Consider the following 19,207-nt stretch of genomic DNA (forward strand, 5'->3'; position numbering starts at 1 on the left):
TGTCCGAAACTGATCCATTTTCCACATCTCGGGGCGGTCAGACCCGCTCTGTCTGTCTGTTGCTGCTGATGATCATTCATGGGAACAGGCCGCGAGTTAAACGTTTATCTGCAAATTGGAGAAAGACAAATAAAAACAAAGACATGTTTATCCTGCCCAGGGGCAAAGTTACAACGGATGTAATTCAAAAAACGGTCCCCGTGAATTTTTCTGTGGATTTTCTTCGTAATGCTTCGATTTTAAAAGTTACAAAAAGGCAAAATAAATAAAGTAAATTACAAGAATCGAGTCCGTGATCATTATGTTACAGTATACTCTTTGCAAACGAGTTAACCGGCCGGACCAACGGCACATTCGGGCTGTTTAATTAATTTTTGTACCTGCAGCGATTTCTGCACTTGGACCCCTGAATCTCTCTGCTCCTCCACAGCACCGAGTTTCTCACCATTTAGAAAAGACTCTGATTTATCTTTCTTAGATTTAAAGTGTATGACCTCGGTCTCCCCCACATTGAACACTATTTGCCACAGTTTTGTCCACACACTTAATCTATCAATTCCCACTTTTCAATTTCCTGCTACCATCTGCGTGACTTCCTGCGTCACCAGAAGGATGCGTGTTCAAAACACGGGGTAACCGTTGCCTTAGAGCTGATAGGATTCTGTATCCTTCCGAAATGAATGTTTCATCTGCTTTTTCTCAATAAACAGAACCTTGCTCTAAATTCTGGTTCTCTGGTTCTCAAATTTCAGCAAATCGTTTCATTTTCCCCCGACTTTTGATCTTGTGCTGCGGATGAAACTTTTGCAAAGAGGGAGAAGAAGTCCCCAAATCGCCCCACGTGTATCTCAAACGCTTTGGGAAGAAGTTCTGTGCAAACAATCAGGAATTTAAAGGCACCTCAATGACCTGCACTTTCATTGAATGACTTTTTTTCGCCATTGGAATCGACGAGAAATCGCTGTCGGCTTTCATCTCACGGAAGTGGAGAGTGTGGCCGCCTTGTATCGGTCAACGTGTTGGTGACGAGTTTGGGTTAAGCACGGGTCGCGTTTATTTCTGAAATCTCACCAAGCACCGGGAAAAAGAAACTTAGAATCAAACTGTCCCTGTAAGTGATGAATTGAAGGGTATATCGCTCCAAACAGATCTGGACAATGTGCAGCGCAGCCGCACAGGAGTTACAAATCCACCCTCTCGCCACTCGGCAATCGCATTAACTGAACTTTACCCTGGCCCGTGTCACCGCGCTGAAATCGAGTCTTTCTCGGCCACATTTTTTCTTAGCATAATAATTACTGGTTTAAGAGTGAAAATTGTCGTCCACTTCATTGTAAGTGCAAGAGACAACTTTGTAGACACCGTGTAGTGTCACAGACCTGCTGGTTTGTCCTGCTCATTTCATCTCATCTCATTTTCCGCAAACCTGAATATTACTGGAACAGAGAATGGCGAATCACAGCTCAAAAATCAATCCTCTCTTCCACGAGCGGACTGAGTCTTTCAACATACAGGTGTTTAATGGCAAGGTGAGTTTAATTTTCAGAAATAATACAGAACAGATTTTGACTCGTGCAAGCTGCACACATTTTATTTTGGAAAAGTAAACTGATTGGAAGAAAGCTGTTACATTGAGTGCGGCAACCTGAAGCGTCAGCTCGATGAATTAGTCCTTGAACATTTGGAGGTTCTGTTTCTGTGGCGCAATTGGTTAGCGCGTTTCGCTGCGAACTGAAAAGTTGGTCGTTAGAGGACACGAAGGCAACCTTTTACCTTAACATTCATTGTCTCGCAAATTCTTGGGTTCGAATGTGTGTCTTGTCTGCCAGAAAATGTACCGCAAGCATTGCCAGCTGAGTGCGTCTGATTTTCCACCATTTATTCTGCGGTTGGATAACAGGCATATGAAAAATATCCAAAAAAACGAGGTTGGCTTGAACGAAGTCGGAATACTACTTGACAGAGAAGGTTCGAAGGTTGCAAGCGAGCTCCTTCACACTGACATGGATATTTCTGCAGTGAGCGACATCAGACTGTTTCCACAATGAATGTCACTCCCTTTATTTTGGAAAAGTGAAATGGTATTCACATTCCAACTGGTTTCAGTTGATTTGTGAGAGATCGCTAAAGGATCAATCTCCGGTGAAGACGGCCTTTTACTCTCTCTCTGTTGGCCGAATCCAAAATGAAATTGGAGCTGGACGAATCATGCAAGAAATCAGGAATCACTTTCGCAAACAAAATACGGCCGAAAGCTGGAACTCTCTCATCCCAAAGGATGTGGATTGTGGTTCAATTCATAACTTGAAGTCTGATATTGACAGATCATTTTTCGATTCGGGTACCAAGGAATATGAGTCCAAGACGGAGAAACAGAGATGAATTGCAGATCAACTCATGATCCAATTGAATGGGGCAGCAGGTTCGAGGGGCTGAATGGCCTTCTCTTGTCCCGATGTTCCGATACTGCTCAGCGCGGAGCTGGACGAATGGTAAAAGACATCAGACTAACTCCAGAATGAAAAAACGGGTGTTCAGAAGTCGATACCCTGAGATTGTGGAACGAACTGAACTCCTGCAGCAAAGCCAACAGTTGTCTCTCTGCAATGATAAGATGGGAAGAATTTCAGCAGTCGGCCCGGCTAGCTCAGTCGGTAGAGCATGAGACTCTTAATCTCAGGGTCGTGGTTTCGAGCCCCACGTTGGGCGATTTGTGTTCTACTTTTCACACTCGGTGATAAAATTTTTAAAGTGCAACCTGTTGTCTCCAGATTCGAAACAGGCACAACCCTGAGCTGTGTGAAAGGAAACCGTGAGCGTTGCCAAATATCCACTCCCTATCGATTCTCCCTTCTCGTTCCCACCACATGGGACACGGACAGGTTATCGGTTCAATTGGATTCACTTTTTGTTGTTATTAAAAATGTTGAAGGTCAGAAAATGTAATATTTAGGAGATGCCAACGCTGGAACAATTCGCCTCTCTGATACCTCCTGATCCCCCCTTACCCCATTTGATTCTCCCTGTGCTCCTTATCATCGCTGATACGCTCTGTCTCTTACCTTCTCCGATACCCTCAGAGAGTCCATGATTCACTTTGAACCTTGTCAGCGCCATTCACCTGCTCTGATACCTATTGATTGCCCCTTACACAGATGCGCCCTGAGCCGCCTTACACTCTCCCTTACTCGGCAGTCCTTCCCCTCTCTCAGATCTTAAAACACTCTCTGATGCCATCTGACTGACCGCTCTCCTCTTTGAGCCCCCTTACACTCTCTGATGCCCTCTGATAGTACCTTCCCCTCTCTGAGATGCCCTTGCCACAATGGATCGCCACTAAGAAGCGATTCGACGCCCTGAGGCCTTCTCAGAAGCAATTACCGTCCCTGCTATCAAAGTGCGGTGTAACTTCACAGGGAGATCTACCGGTCTGTGTTAAGGAGGAGATCAAGAGTTTGATCGGTCGCTGCTGCTTCCGCCTCTGAGAGCTCTGTCGGCGGTCGGTACCGATCTTCCTCCCACAAACTGGGTGTGGATGTATGAGTGCGCTGTTGATTTATAAACTTTGGTAGTTTACGTATGACAACGATGTTTATATATGAACTGTGGGTGTATCTCTACGAGTACGGTGTTTATATATGAATTGTGGAATGAACAGGAGGGGCAATTCCTCCTGGGCTTATATTTTCTTCCACGACAATAACACAAAGTAACCGTTGGGTACAGAGCCGAAATAGCTCAGTTGGGAGAGCGTTAGACTGAAAATCTGAAGGTCCTTGGTTCAATCCCGAGTTTCGGCAGTTTTTGTTTGTTGACTTTCTTCTTCCTTGCTTCGATTCTCGGATTCATTTGCAGTGAAATTTAATTCCCGCCACTGAAGGATTGGGGATTGAATGGAGAGAAATCAAGGATGGGAATTATTAATAACGTTTGTATTTGGCTGTTATTTCACTGTTACCTTCTGCCTTTTTCTCTTGGTTTTGTCTCTCTCGGTGCCAGGTGACTATTTGATTTGTCCGAAACTGTTCCATTTTCCACATCTCGGGGCGGTCAGACCCGCTCTGTCTGTCTGTTGCCGCTGATGATCATTAATGGGAACAGGCCGCGAGTTAAACGTTTATCTGCAAATTGGAGAAAGACAAATCAAAAGAAAGACGTGTTTTTCTTTTGATTTGTCCTCCACAGCACCGAGTTTCTCACCATTTAGAAAATACTCTGATTTATCTTTCTTAGATTTAAAGTGTATGACCTCGGTCTCCCCCACATTGAACACTATTTGCCACAGTTTTGTCCACACACTTAATCTGTCAATTCCCACTTTTCAATTTCCTGCTACCATCTCCGTTTCTTCCTGCGTCACCAGAAGGCTGCGTGTTCAAAACACGGGGTAACCGTTGCCTTTAGAGATGATCGGATTCTGTATCGTTCCGGAATGAATGTTTCATCTGCTTTTTCTCAATAAACAGAACCTTGCTCTAAATTCTGGTTCTCTGGTTCTCAAATTTCAGCAAATCGTTTCATTTTGCCCTCGACTTTTGATCTTGTGCTGCGGATGAAACTTTTGCAAAGAGGGAGAAGAAGTCCCCAAATCGCCCCACGTGTATCTCAAACGCTTTGGGAAGAAGTTCTGTGTCAACAATCAGGAATTTAAAGGCACCTCAATGACCTGCACTTTCATTGAATGAGTTTTTTTCGCCATTGGAATCGACGAGAAATCGCTGTCGGCTTTCATCTCACGGAAGTGGAGAGTGTGGCCGCCTTGTATCGGTCAACGTGTTAGTGACGAGTTTGGGTTAAGCACGGGTCGCGTTTATTTCTGAAATCTCACCAAGCACCGGGGAAAAGAAACTTAGAATCAAACTGTCCCTGTAAGTGATGAATTGAAGGGAATATCGCTCCAAGCAGATCTGGACAATGCGCAGCGCAGCCGCACAGGAGTTACAAATCCACCCTCTCACCACTCGGCAATCGCATTAACTGAACTTTACTCTGGCCCGTGTCACCGCGCTGAAATCGAGTCTTTCTCGGCCACATTTTTTGTTAACATAATAATTACTGGTTCAAGAGTGAAGATTGTCGGCTGCTGAACTGTAAGGGCAAGAGACAACTTTGTAGACACCGTGTAGTGTCACAGATCTGCTGGTTTGTCCTGCTCATTTCATCTTACCTCATTTTCAGCAAACCTGAATATTACTGGAACAGAGAATGGCGAAAATCAGCTCAAAAATCAATCCTCTCTTCCACGAGCGGACTGAGTCTTTCAACATACAGGTGTTTAATGGCAAGGTGAGCTTAATTTTCAGAAATAATACAGCACAGATTTTGACTCGTGCAAGCTGCACACATTTTATTTTGGAAAAGTAAACTGATTGGAAGAAAGCTGTTACATTGAGCGCGGCAACCTGAAGCTTCAGCTCGATGAATTGGTCCTTGAACATTTGCAAGTTCTGTTTCTGTGGCGCAATTTGTTTGCGCGTTCGGCTGCCAACTGAAAAGTTAGTGGTTCGAACCCACAAGAGGACGCTAAAGCAACCTTTTACCTTAACATTCATTGTCTCGCATTTCTTGGGTTCGAATGTGTGTCTTGTCTGCCAGAAAATGTACCGCAAACATTGCCAGCTGAGTGCGTCTGATTTTCCACCATTTATTCTGCGGTTGGATAAAAGGCATCTGAAAAAATCCAAAAAATCCGAGATTGGCTTGAACGAAGTCGGAACACTTCTTGACAGAGAAGGTTCGAAGGTTGCAGGCGAGCTCCTTCAGACTGAATCACACTGACATGGATATTTCTACAGTGAGCGACATCAGACTGTTTCCACAATGAATGTCACTCCCTTTATTTTGGAAAAGTGAAATGGTATTCACATTCCGACTGGTTTCAGTTGATTTGTGAGAGATAGTAAAAGGACAATCTCCGGTTAAGACGGCCTTTTTCTCTCTCTTTGTTGGCCGAATCCAAAATGAAATTGGAGCTGGACTAATCAGGCAAGAAATCAGGAATCACTTTTGCAAACAAAATACGGCCGAAGGCTGGAACTCTCTCATCCCAAAGGATGATGATTGTGGCTCAATTCATAATTTGAAATCTGATATTGAGACATCGTTTTTCGATTCGGGTACCAAGGAATATGAGTCCAAGGCGGAGAAACAGAGATGAATTGCAGATCAACTCATGATCGAATTGAATGGGGCAGCAGGTTCGAGGGGCTGAATGGCCTTCTCTTGTCCCGATGTTCCGATACTGCTCAGCGCGGGGCTGGACGAATGGTAAAAGACATCAGACGAGCTCCAGAATGAAAAAACGGGTGTTCAGAAGCAGATACCCTGAGATTGTGGAACGAACTGAACTCCTGCAGCAAAGCCAACAGCTGTCTCTCTGCAATAATAGGATGGGAAGAATTTCGGCAGTCGGCACGGCAAGCGCAGTCGGGAGAGCATGAGACTCTTAATCTCAGGGTCGTTGGTTCGAGCCCCACGTTGGGCGATTTGTGTTCTACTTTTCACACTGTGTGGTAAAAGTTTCAAAGTGCAACCTCTTGTCTCCAGATTCGAACCAGACACAACACTGAGCTGCGTGAAAGGAAACCGTGAGCGTTGCCAAATATCCACTCCCTCCCGATTCGACCTCCTCGTTCCCTCCACATGGGACACGGACATGTTATCGGTTCAATCGGATTCACTTTTTGTTGTTATTAAAAATGTTGAAGGTCAGAAAATGTAATATTTAGGAGATGCCAACGCTGGAACAATTCGCCTCTCTGATACCTCCTGATCCCCCCTTACCCCATTTGATTCTCCCTGTGCTCCTTATCATCGCTGATACGCTCTGTCTCTTACCTTCTCCGATACCCTCAGAGAGTCCATGATTCACTTTGAACCTTGTCAGCGCCATTCACCTGCTCTGATACCTATTGATTGCCCCTTACACAGATGCGCCCTGAGCCGCCTTACACTCTCCCTTACTCGGCAGTCCTTCCCCTCTCTCAGATCTTAATACACTCTCTGATGCCATCTGACTTCCCGCTCTCCTCTTTGAGCTCCCTTACACTCTCTGATGCCCTCTGATAGTACCTTCCCCTCTCTGAGATGCCCTTGCCACAATGGATCGCCACTAAGAAGCGATGAGACGCCCTGAGGCCTTCTCAGAAGCAATTACCGTCCCTGCTATCAAAGTGCGGTGTAACTTCACAGGTGGATCTACCGGTCTGTGTTAAAGATGAGATCAAGAGTTTGATCGGTCGCTGCTGTTTCCGCCTCTGAGAGCTCCATCGGCGGTCGGTACCGATCTTCCTCCCACAAACTGGGTGTGGATGTATGAGTGCGCTGTTGATTTATAAACTTTGGTAGTTTACGTATGACAACGATGTTTATATATGAACTGTGGGTGTATCTCTACGAGTACGATGTTTATATATGAATTTTGGAATGAACAGGAGGGGCAATTCCTCCTGGGGTTATATTTTCTTCCACGACAATAACACAAAGTAATCGTTGGGTATACAGCCGAAATAGCTCAGTTGGGAGAGCGTTAGACTGAAGATCTGAAGGTCCTTGGTTCAATCCCGAGTTTCGGCAGTTTTTGTTTGTTTGCTTTCTTCTTCCTTTCTTCGATTCTCGGATTTATTTGCAGTGAAATTTAATTACCGCCACTGAAGAATTGGGGATTGAATAGAGATACATCAAGGATGGGAATTATTTATATCGTTTGTATTTGGCTGTTATTTCACTGTTACCTTCTGCCTTTTTCTCTTGGTTTTGTCTCTCTCGGTGCCAGGTGACTATTTGATTTGTCCGAAACTGTTCCATTTTCCACATCTCGGGGCGGTCAGACCCGCTCTGTCTGTCTGTTGCTGCTGATGATCATTAATGGGAACAGGCCGCGAGTTAAACGTTTATCTGCAAATTGGAGAAAGACAAATCAAAAGAAAGACGTGTTTATCCTGCCCAGGGGCAAAGTTACAACGGATGTAATTCAAAAACGGTCCCCGTGAATTTTTCTGTTGATTTTCTTTTTAAAGCTTCGATTTCAAAAGTTACAAAAACGCGAAATAAATAAAGTAAATTACAAGAATCGAGTCCGTGATCATTATGTTACAGTATACTCTTTGCAAACGAGTTAACCGGCCGTACCAACGGCACATTAGGCTGTTTAATTAATTTTTGTACCTGCAGCGATTTCTGTACTTGGACCCCTAAATCTCTCTGCTCCTCCACAGCACCGAGTTTCTCACCATTTAGAAAATACTCTGATTTATCTTTCTTAGATTTAAAGTGTATGACCTCGGTCTCCCCCACATTGAACATTATTTGCCACAGTTTTGTCCACACACTTAATCTATCAATTCCCACTTTTCAATTTCCTGCTATCATCTGCATTACTTCCTGCGTCACCAGAAGGCTGCGTGTTCAAAACACGGGGTAACCGTTGCCTTTAGAGCTGATAGGATTCTGTATCGTTCCGGAATGAATGTTTCATCTGCTTTTTCTCAATAAACAGAACCTTGCTCTAAATTCTGGTTCTCTGGTTCTCAAATTTCAGCAAATCGTTTCATTTTGCCCTCGACATTTGATCTTGTGCTGCGGATGAAACTTTTGCAAAGAGGGAGAAGAAGTCCCCAAATCGCCCCACGTGTATCGCAAACGCTTTGGGAAGAAGTTCTGTGTAAACAATCAGGAATTTAAAGGCACCTCAATGACCTGCACTTTCATTGAATGACTTTTTTTCGCCATTGGAATCGACGAGAAATCGCTGTCGGCTTTCATCTCACTGAAGTGGAGAGTGTGGCCGCCTTGTTTCGGTCAATGTGTTCGTGACGAGTTTGGGTTAAGCACGGGTCGCGTTTATTTCTGAAATCTCACCAAGCACCGGGAAAAAGAACCTTAGAATCAAACTGTCCCTTTGAGTGATGAATTGAAGGGAATATCGCTCCAAACAGATCTGGACAATGCGCAGCGCAGCCGCACATGAGTTACAAATCCACCCTCTCGCCACTCGGCAATCGCATGAACTGAACTTTACTCTGGCCCGTGTCACCGCGCTGAAATCGAGTCTTTCTCGGCCAGATTTTTTCTTAACATAATAATTACTGGTTTAAGAGTGAAAATTGTCGTCCACTTCACTGTAAGTGCAAGAGACAACTTTGTAGACACCGTGTAGTGTCACAGACCTGCTGGTTTGTCCTGCTCATTTCATCTCATCTCATTTTCCGCAAACCTGAATATTACTGGAACAGAGAATGGCGAATCACAGCTCAAAAATCAATCCTCTCTTCCACGAGCGGACTGAGTCTTTCAACATACAGGTGTTTAATGGCAAGGTGAGTTTAATTTTCAGAAATAATACAGCACAGATTTTGACTCCTGCACGCTGCACACATTTTATTTTGGAAAAGTAAACTGATTGGAAGAAAGCTGTTACATTGAGTGCGGCAACCTGAAGCTTCAGCTCGATGAATTAGTCCTTGAACATTTGCAAGTTCTGTTTCTGTGGCGCAATTGGTTAGCGCGTTTCGCTGCGAACTGAAAAGTTGGTCGTTAGAGGACACGAAGGCAACCTTTTACCTTAACATTCATTGTCTCGCAAATTCTTGGGTTCGAATGTGTGTCTTGTCTGCCAGAAAATGTACCTCAAGCATTGCCAGCTGAGTGCGTCTGATTTTCCACCATTTATTCTGCGGTTGGATAACAGGCATATGAAAAATATCCAAAAAAACGAGGTTGGCTTGAACGAAGTCGGAATACTTCTTGACAGAGAAGGTTCGAAGGTTGCAAGCGAGCTCCTTCACACTGACATGGATATTTCTGCAGTGAGCGACATCAGACTGTTTCCACAATGAATGTCACTCCCTTTATTTTGGAAAAGTGAAATGGTATTCACATTCCGACTGGTTTCAGTTGATTTGTGAGAGATCGCTAAAGGATCAATCTCCGGTGAAGACGGCCTTTTTCTCTCTCTCTGTTGGCCGAATCCAAAATGAAATTGGAGCTGGACTAATCATGCAAGAAATCAGGAATCACTTTAGCAAACAAAATTCGGCCGAAAGCTGGAAGTCTCTCATCCCAAAGGATGTGGATTGAGGCTCAATTCAAATTTTCAAATCTGATATTGATAGATCTTTTTCCGGTTCGGTTACCAAGGGATATGAGTCCAAGGCGGGGAAACATTGATGAATTATTGGTCACTTCATGATCTAATTGAATGAGACAGCAGGTTCGAGGGGCTGAATGGTCTTCTCCTGTAATGAATTTCCTCTCCTGCTCAACGCGGGGCTGGGCGACTGGTAAAAGGCATCAGACTGACTCTAGAATGAAAAGCGGGTGTTCAGATTCAGCCACCTTGGGATTGTCGGACAAACTGAACCCCTACAGCAACGTCACCACCTGCCTCTCTGCAATAATAGTATGAGAAGGAGCCCTGCCGCTGGCCCGGCTAGCTCAGTCGGTAAAGCACGAAATTCCTAATCTCAGGGTCTGTGGGTTTAAACCACAGATTGGACGTTTTGTTTTCTATTTTTCACAGTGGGTGATGAAAGGTTCAAAGTGCAATCTATTCTCTCCAGTTCATGAAATCCAGTTATTTAAAAAAAAACACTGGGCTGTGTGAAAGGAAACCGTGAGCGTTGCCAAATATCCAGTCCCGCCCGATACTATCTTCTCATTCCCTCCACATGGGACACGGCAGATACCGTTTCAATCGGCTTCATTTTTGCTGTTATTAAAAATGTTGATGCTGAGAAAGTGTAATATTTAGAAGATGCCAACTCTGGATCCATTCGCCTCTCTCATACCTCCTGAGCCCACCTTACCCTCTTTGATTCTCCCTGAGCTCCTTATCTTCTCTGATACCCTTAGAGATTCCATTGTCCTCTTTCAACCTTGTCAGCGCCCTTTACACTCTCTGATACCCGCTGGGTGCCCTTCACCCACTGATACTCCCTCAGAGTCCTTAATCTCTCTGATACCCTCTGGCAGTCCTTCCCCTCTCTGAGTCCTCAATATATTCTCTGATACCTTCTGATTTTCCCTTCCCTTCTCCGAGCCCCGTTACACTCTCTGATGCCCTCTGACTGTCCCGTCCCCTCTCTGTGATCCCCTTACACTCTAAGATGCCCTCTGAAAGTTCCTTTTTTCTCTGTGAGATCCCCTTGCCGCCAGTGCATCGCCACTAAGTAGCCATTAGAAGCTCTGAACCCTTCTCAGAACCCATTACCCTCCCTGATACCCAAGTGCGGTGTAATTTCACAGGTGGATCTACCGGTCTGTGTTAAGGATGAGATCCAGAGTTTGTTCGGTCGCTGTTGCTTCCGCCTTTCCAACTCCGAAAGCTCCACCGACGGTCGGTACCGATCTTCCTCCTATAAACTGGGTGTGGATTTGTGAGTGCGCTGTTGTTTTATAAACTGTATGAGTTTCTATATGACAGCGATGTTTATATATCAACTCTGGGTTTGTATGTATAATTGTGATGTTTTTATATGAAGTATGGGTTTGATTGGATTAGTGTGATGTTTATGTATTAACTGTCGGTGTGTATATATGCGTGTGATGTTTATGTATGAACTGTGGGTGTGTATATATGAGTGCGGTGTTTGTATATGAACTGTGGGTGTGTATATATGAGTGCGGTGTTTATATATGAACTGTGGGTGTGTATATATGAGTGCGGTGTTTATATATGAACTGTGGGTGTGTATATATGAGTGTGATGTTTATATATGAACTGTGGGAGTGTATATATGAGTGTGATGTTTATATATGAACTGTGGGTGTGTATATATGAGTGTGATGTTTATATATGAACTGTGGGTGTGTATATATGAGTGTGATATTTATATATGAACTGTGGGAGTGTATATATGAGTGCGGTGTTTATATATGAACTGTGGGTGTGTATATATGAGTGTGATGTTTATATATGAACTATGGGCGTGTATATATGAGCGTGATGTCTAAGTATGAAATATGGGTGTATCTATATGAGTGTGATGTTTATACATGAACTGTGGGTGTGTATATATGAGTGCGATGTTTTTATATGAATTGCGGAATGAACAGGAGGGGCAATTCCGCCTGGGGTTATGTTTTCTTCCAAGACAATGACATAAAGTAAAATTTTGCTATGGCGCTGAAATAGCTCAGTTGGGAGAGCGTTAGACTGAAGATCTAAAGGTCCTTGGTTCAATCCCGAGTTTCGGCAGTTTTTGGTTTCGTTTTTTCTTCCTTGCTTTTCAGTGAAATTTAATACCCGCCACTGACGGATTGGGGATGGAATAGAGAGACATCAAGGATGAAATTTTCGCAGAGAGGGAGAAGTCCCCAAATCGCTCAACCTGAATCTCAAACGCTTTGGGAAGAAGTTTCGTGCAAACAATCAGGAATTTCAAGGCACCTCAGTGACCTGCACTTTCTTTGAATGAGTTTTGTTCGCCTTTGCATTCGACCGTGAAATCGCTCTCGGTTTTCATCTCAATTAACCAGATTGGAGCCGCGTTGTATCTGTCAGCGTGGAAGTGACGAGTTTGGGGTAAGCACCGGTCACCTTTATTTTTGAAATCTCACCAGGCACCAGAGAAAAGGAACTTAGAATCAAACTGTCCCTGTCAGTGATGAATTGAAGGGAATATCGCTACAAGCAGATCTGGACAACTCGTAGTGCAGCCGGACACGAGTTCTAAATCCACCCTCTCGCCACTCGGCAATCGCATTAACTGAAATTTACTCTGACCCAGTGTCACCGCGCTGAAATCAAGTCTTTCTCGGTTACATTTTTTCTTAATGTCACATTTAATGGTTTAACAGTGAAAACCGCCGCCCGCTTCACTGTAAGTGGAAGAGACCACTTTGTAGACACCCTGTAGTGTCACAGACCTGCTCGTTGGACCTGCTCATTTCAACTCCTCTCATTTTCTGCAAATTTGAATATTACGGAAATCGAGAATGGTGAATCACAGCTGGAAAAATCAATCCTCTCTACTACTGGGGGACTGAGTCTTCCAACATACAGGCATTTCGGGGCAAGGGGAGTTTGATTTTCAGAAATAAGACAGCACAAGCTGCATACCCTTTATGATGGAAAAGTAAACTGATAGTAAGACAGCTGTCATATTGATCGCTGCAAGCTGAAGCTTTAGCTCGGTGAATTACCGATTCAGGATCTACAATGTGATCTCTCTGTGGCGCAAATGGATAGTGCTTTCGGCTATTTAACTGAAAAAGTGGTGACGACTGGGTAACTTTTACCTTAACATTCATTGCCTCACATTTCCAAGTTTCGAATGTGTCTCTTATCAGCAAGAAAATGTACCGTAAACATTGCCAGCTGAGCGTGGCTGGTATTCCACCATTTGATCTGCGGTCGATAACAGGCATCTGAACAATATCCAAAAAACCGAGATTGGCTTGAAGGAAATCGGTATATTTCTTTACAGACAAGGTTCAAAAGGAGGAATCACTGTTAAAGTAAAATTGTTTTCATATTCCGACAGGTTTCAGTTTATTTTTGAAAGATCATTAAAGGATCCTGCATCGCTGCCTCCGTTAATACCAACAGCTCGAAGCCGCATTTTTTACGCAGCAACAATCTCATCAGTTTTCCGCTGTTCCCCAGCTCCCCGAGTGAGTGAGGCCGTGACAACAGCAACATTGTCCGGCCCTGCTCTCTCCAATCACCGGCTGCCGACGGAAAGCAGCGAATGCAGTCTCAGACCGAGTTTTGCTGCCTCTCCCTGGGAAAATGAATACCACGGCCCGACCAAACCTCCACATACACAGGAGCACGGGCACAGGAAAATCCGGGGAGATTGCATTCTGGTCACTTGGTCTTCCAGCAGGATTTACCAAGAACCAGAGAGAGTGAAACGGTAATCAGGCCCTCCTGAGAAAATCAGGGTCATTAAACTAAAGCTTTTGGAGTCAGGATGACTGAATGGTTTAAGGCACTGCGTTCAGGTAGTAGTTTCCCTTTGGAGGTGTGGGTTTGAATCGCACTTCTGACGTTCAGTCCTTTACAATTACAAAACTATTTTTGTGCCCTCGGCTGGAGGTGATTTTTCTGCTCAGTTGATTTGTTCCTTCCAGAAAACCAACCCGACATCCGTCCCCGGCAGGTTTGTTTTTATTTGTTGTTAGAATGTGTATTGTTGGGGGTCAGCAGAACACGGCCCGTGGAATCAATCCACTGTGGCATTGACCAGTATTGGCCAATACCATAGACAATAGCCTCATCTGGCTAAATGGGAATCCAGAAGTCGTTAACTGCAATTGCGATTATTAAATAAAAACATGAGTAATGGGCACAGACTTTGTGCCTGTGATCTCAACACTAAAATTTGCATGACGTATGCATGTGAACTTTAACCCTTTCTTGTGTTGTTGATAAAATTGTAAGATGGAAAGCAGAGTGTGCGAGTGTTTTGATCGTTGTGAGGTATTTACTTCCTCGGGTACTGAATGGTGGGAGATGTGTGTTATGAGGTATAAACATATGAAGTACATCTCACTGTATATTGTGTGTGTGTAAAATGTTTTCTACTTCAATCCCTTCATGTGGCTCAAAGGGTATCGCCAAAGCCACACCTGCAGCTTGTCAGCAATTTCTATCGGATCACACTGGCATAGAGCATGGCGGAGTTTTATTTATATTCGTTCATGGGATGTGGGCGCCGCTGGCGAGGCCGGCATTTATTGCCCATCCCTAATTGCCCTTGAGAAGGTGGTGGTGAGCCGCCTTCTTGAACCGCTGCAGTCTGTGTGGTGACGGTTCTCCCACTGTGCTGTTCGGAAGGGAGTTCCAGGATTTTGACCCAGCGATGATGAAGGAACGGCGGTATATTTCCAAGTCGGGATGGTGTGTGACTTGGAGGGGAACGTGCAGGTGGTGTTGTTCCCATGTGCCTGCTGCTCTTGTCCTTCTAGGTGGTAGAGGTCGGTGTGCAGTCGCACCCCCAGCTTTGGAAGACAGCGAAACTTTACACTGGCTGCACGAAGCAAGTAACAGCTCTTGGTTGATCCAGATGCATGATTCTCGCTGAGGGGCTTCAGTTGATTAATATCCGAAAGTTCAACGTTCAAATGCCCGATGAGCCTTGATGTCCCACTAATTTGAGTGAAAAGACAGCAATTGGCTTCTGACATCTTTTCAGTATTGCTGTTGGTAGGATTGAATTACATGCAGAGCATGTCTGAGCACCAGAGGACAGAGTGCTGAAGTTCTCAGGGCGCAACACATGTAAAGTAAATAAAATGTCTCAAGATGATGAAGAGATTGATGCTGAATGTGAATTTCCCCCAGGTCAGGCGGTCTCATTGATATTAGATGACGGGATAAAGAACGACATATCGAAGTTTGCCGATGGCCCCAAAATGGGGAGCGTTGTAAGCAGTGTAGATGAACGCATAACATTCCAGAGAAACATTAATATAATAAATGAATGGCCAAAACCGTGGCAAATGGATTTCAATTTTGGCAAGTGTGAGGTCATCCACTTTGGACTTCACAAAGATAGATCAGAATACTTTACAAAAGGTGAAAAATTCGAAACTGTGGAGTTCCAAAGGAACTTAAGTTTCCATGTACATAGATCAATAACATGTCAAGGACAGGTACAGGAAATAATCAAAAAGGCTAATGGAATGGTGGCCTATATATTTAGAGGACTAGAATAAAAGGGAATAGACGTTATTCTAGAGCTACACAAAGCTCTGGTTGGACCAAACCTGGAGTACTCTGTTCAGTTCTGGACACCGAACCTTAGGAAGGATATACTGTCCTTGGACGGAGTGCAGTGTAGATTTACCAGAATGATACCTGGACTCTAAGCGTTAAATTGCTAGGAGAGATTACACAAACTATGGTTCTATTCCCTGCAATTTAGTCGATTAAAGGCTGATGTGATCGAAATTATCAAGGTATTAAGAGGAACTGATGGGGTAGTTGCAAAGAAACTATTTCCGCTGGTTGAGGTCTCGAGGACTTGGGGGCATTGCCAAAACATTAGAGTCAGGACTTTCAGGAGTGAAGTTATGACACACTTCGACAAGCAAAGGGAGGTAGAAGTCTCTTCCACAAACGGCAGTTGATGCGAGCTAAATTGTTAATTTCAAACTCGTGATTGAGAGATTTTTGTTAACCAAAGGTATTTAGAGATATGGGACTAAGGCGGGTTCAGGGAGTTCGGTCACAACTCAGCCATGATCTCATTGAGTTGCGGAACAGGCTGGAAGGACCAAACACCAAACTCCTGTTCCGAAGTTCCTCCTTGGTGCCGAATGCAAAATGATCGTGCATTGGCTGGGAATCGAACCCGGCTGTCCCGCGTGGTAGTCAAGAATTCTACCCCTGAAGCACCAATGCTGGCTTGTGTAGTGCTTGCATGTTTCTAAATGGAATCCTGTCTGAACGAACATGCCGTTTTGCAGCTGCGATGGCCGAGTGGTCAAAGCTGTTGTCTCAAAACTCCAATGGGGTTTCCCTGCCTCGGTTTGAATTCGGCTCGCAGTGCTTCGGCTTAAAGATCTCTTCAATGCTCAAATACATTAAATGGAATTGATTGACCGCGTTTACCTCTCTCTCAGCATGAGAGACACTTCAAAAGTGGCCGGTGCTTTTAAACGGTCGTCCAGTCTTCTCTTCTAAGATTTCAAGACCCGAGAAGGAATCTTTCCAAATCTCTAACTTAAATTCTGCTAGTTTGCAAAACCTGACATTTATACTCTTTATTTTATTTGCATGCATCTCTCCATCTTTCCCTGTCTCTGTCTCTTGTCTCTCTGTGTGACCCCTGATAGACTTCTCAGACTTCCTTGAACGGCGAAGGCTCATCTCACCTGCTACACCAGCAGAGAAGTGTAAAAAAAGGCACTGAGACGGTTGGAAAAGTAAAGGTGCAACCCAGCTGCTGCAGCTATTGTCTACACACTTCAGTCTCTTCGCTCTCACAGTGAAACAAAGCACCGATTTGATTGAAGTATACTTATGGTAGAGTGTATGTTATCACGATGCCGAGACAGACGGCAATCATAACATAGAATCCTAGAAAGTTAGACGATAGAAGGAAGCCATTCTGCACATCGTGCCAGTGCCGGCCGAAAAAGCTGTACCAAGCCTCATCCCAATTTCCAGCGTTTGGTCCCTAATCCAGTTGGTTACGGGTCTTGACGTGTATATTGAAGTTTTTATTTTTCAATGCGATGAGGGTTTCTGCCTCTCCCACCCTTTCAGGCAGTGATTTCCAGACCCCCACCACCTGCTGGGTGGAAAAAAAATCTACCGCTCCCCTCTAATCCTTCTACCAATTATCCTAGATCTATGTAACCTGATTATTGACATCCGTGCTAAGGTAAATAGGTTCTTACTATCCACTCTATCTAGGCCCTTCTTAATTATATACACCTCAATTAAATCTCCCAACAGCCTCCTCAGTTCCAAAGCAAACAACCCGAGCCTATCCAATCCAATCTCATAGCTAAAATTCTCATGTTCTGTCAACAGTGTCGTAAATCTCCTCTGTACCATCTCTAGTGCAATCACATCTTTCCTGCAATGTGGTGACCACAACTGTATGCAGTATTCTTGCTGTGGCCTAACTGTAGTTTCATAAATTTCTACCATAACCTCTCTGCTCTTACATTCTATGCCTCGGCTAATAAAGGAAAGTATCTTGTATGCCTTTTTAACCACCTTAAATACCTGTCCTCTTACCTTCAGGGATCTGTGGACATGCACTCCAAGATCCCTCTTTTCATCAACACCTCTCAGTATCCTCCAAAGCAATGTAGTTTCAAAGCAACCAATTCTGAAACGTCTTACTTGATAATACAAGTCGGACAGATGAAACCAATTTCTTAAAGGGAAACGAATATTGGTGACACTAAATAGTTAGTGTACAACTTGATATTACTGCATACCGGAATAGAAAACGAGGTTGGATGGATAGAAAAGTTCTGAAAGGATGGCTGATCTGCTTTGTGAGACAGCGAAACTTTACACTGGCTGCACGAAGCAAGCAACAGCGCTTGGTTGATCCAGATGCATGATTCTCGCTTTGGGGCTTTTGTTGATTAATATCCAAGAAGTTCCGGGTTCAAATCCCCGATGAGCCTTGCTGTCCCACGACTTTGAGTGAAATGACACCAATTGGCTTCTGACATCTTCTCAGTATTGCTGTTGGTAGGATTGAATTACATGCAGAGCATGTTTGAGCTCCAGAGGACAGAGTGATGGAGTTCCCAAGACGCAACACATGTAAAGTAAATAAAATGTCTCAAGATGATGAAGAGATTGATGCTGAATGTGAATTTCCCCCAGTTCAGGCGGTCTCATTGATATTAGATGACGGGTTAGAGAACGACATATCGAAGTTTGCCGATGGCCCCAAAATGGGCAGCGTTGTGAGCAGTGTAGATAAAAGCATAACATTCCAGAGATACATTAATATAATAAATGAATGGCCAAAACCGTGGGGAATGGATTTCAATTTTGGCAAGTGTGAGGTCATCCACTTTGGACCTCACAAAAATAGGTTAGAATACCTTACAAAAGGTGAAAAATTCGAAACTGCGGAGTTCCAAAAGAACTTAGGTGTCCATGTACATAGATCATTAACATGTCATGGGCAGGTACAGGAAATTATCAAAAAGGCTAATGGAATGGTGGCCTACATATTTAGAGGACGAGAATACAAGGGAATAGACATTATTCTAGAGCTACACAAAGCTCTGGTTGGACCACACCTGGAGTACTGTGTTTAGTTCTGGGCACCGCTCCTTTGAAAGGATATATTGTCCTTGGAGGGAGTGCAGTGTAGATTTACTAGAATGATAACTGGACACGAAGCGTTAAATTGCTAGGAGAGATTACACAAACTATGGTTGTATTCCCTGCAATATAGTAGATTAAGGGCTGATGTGATCGAAATTATCAAGATATTAAGAGGAACTGATGAGTTATTTATATAGAAACTATTTCCGCTCGTTGGGCTGTCTCGGACTTGGGGGCATAGCCTAAAAATTGGAGTCAGACTTTCAGAAGTGAATTTGGGACAACTGTCCACGAGCAAAGGGAGGTAGAATTGTGGAAGTCTCTTCAACAAACGGCAGTTGACGCGAGCTCAATTGTTAATTTCAAACCCGTGATTGAGAGATTTTTGCTCACCAAAGGTATTTCGAGATCTGGGGCTCAGGCGGGCACAGAGAGTTTGGTCACAACTCA

At 44.1% G+C, this 19,207-nt stretch overlaps 4 non-coding genes across 4 annotated transcripts; all 4 read left to right on the forward strand.

The window, feature by feature from the left end:
• The first annotated feature begins 2,636 nt into the window (after positions 1-2,636).
• On the forward strand, positions 2,637-2,709 carry trnak-cuu (transfer RNA lysine (anticodon CUU)). The gene has a single exon. It is a non-coding gene; the product is annotated as a tRNA-Lys (tRNA).
• A 1,018-nt stretch (positions 2,710-3,727) lies between these two features.
• On the forward strand, positions 3,728-3,800 carry trnaf-gaa (transfer RNA phenylalanine (anticodon GAA)). The gene has a single exon. It is a non-coding gene; the product is annotated as a tRNA-Phe (tRNA).
• Positions 3,801-7,502: 3,702 nt separating this feature from the next.
• trnaf-gaa (transfer RNA phenylalanine (anticodon GAA)) lies at positions 7,503-7,575 on the forward strand. Its single transcript has one exon. It is a non-coding gene; the product is annotated as a tRNA-Phe (tRNA).
• Positions 7,576-12,123: 4,548 nt separating this feature from the next.
• On the forward strand, positions 12,124-12,196 carry trnaf-gaa (transfer RNA phenylalanine (anticodon GAA)). The gene has a single exon. It is a non-coding gene; the product is annotated as a tRNA-Phe (tRNA).
• Positions 12,197-19,207: the final 7,011 nt, after the last annotated feature.

The sequence above is a fragment of the Heptranchias perlo genome, chromosome 20, assembly GCF_035084215.1.
Source record: "Heptranchias perlo isolate sHepPer1 chromosome 20, sHepPer1.hap1, whole genome shotgun sequence".
In the NCBI taxonomy this organism is placed as follows: domain Eukaryota; kingdom Metazoa; phylum Chordata; class Chondrichthyes; order Hexanchiformes; family Hexanchidae; genus Heptranchias; species Heptranchias perlo.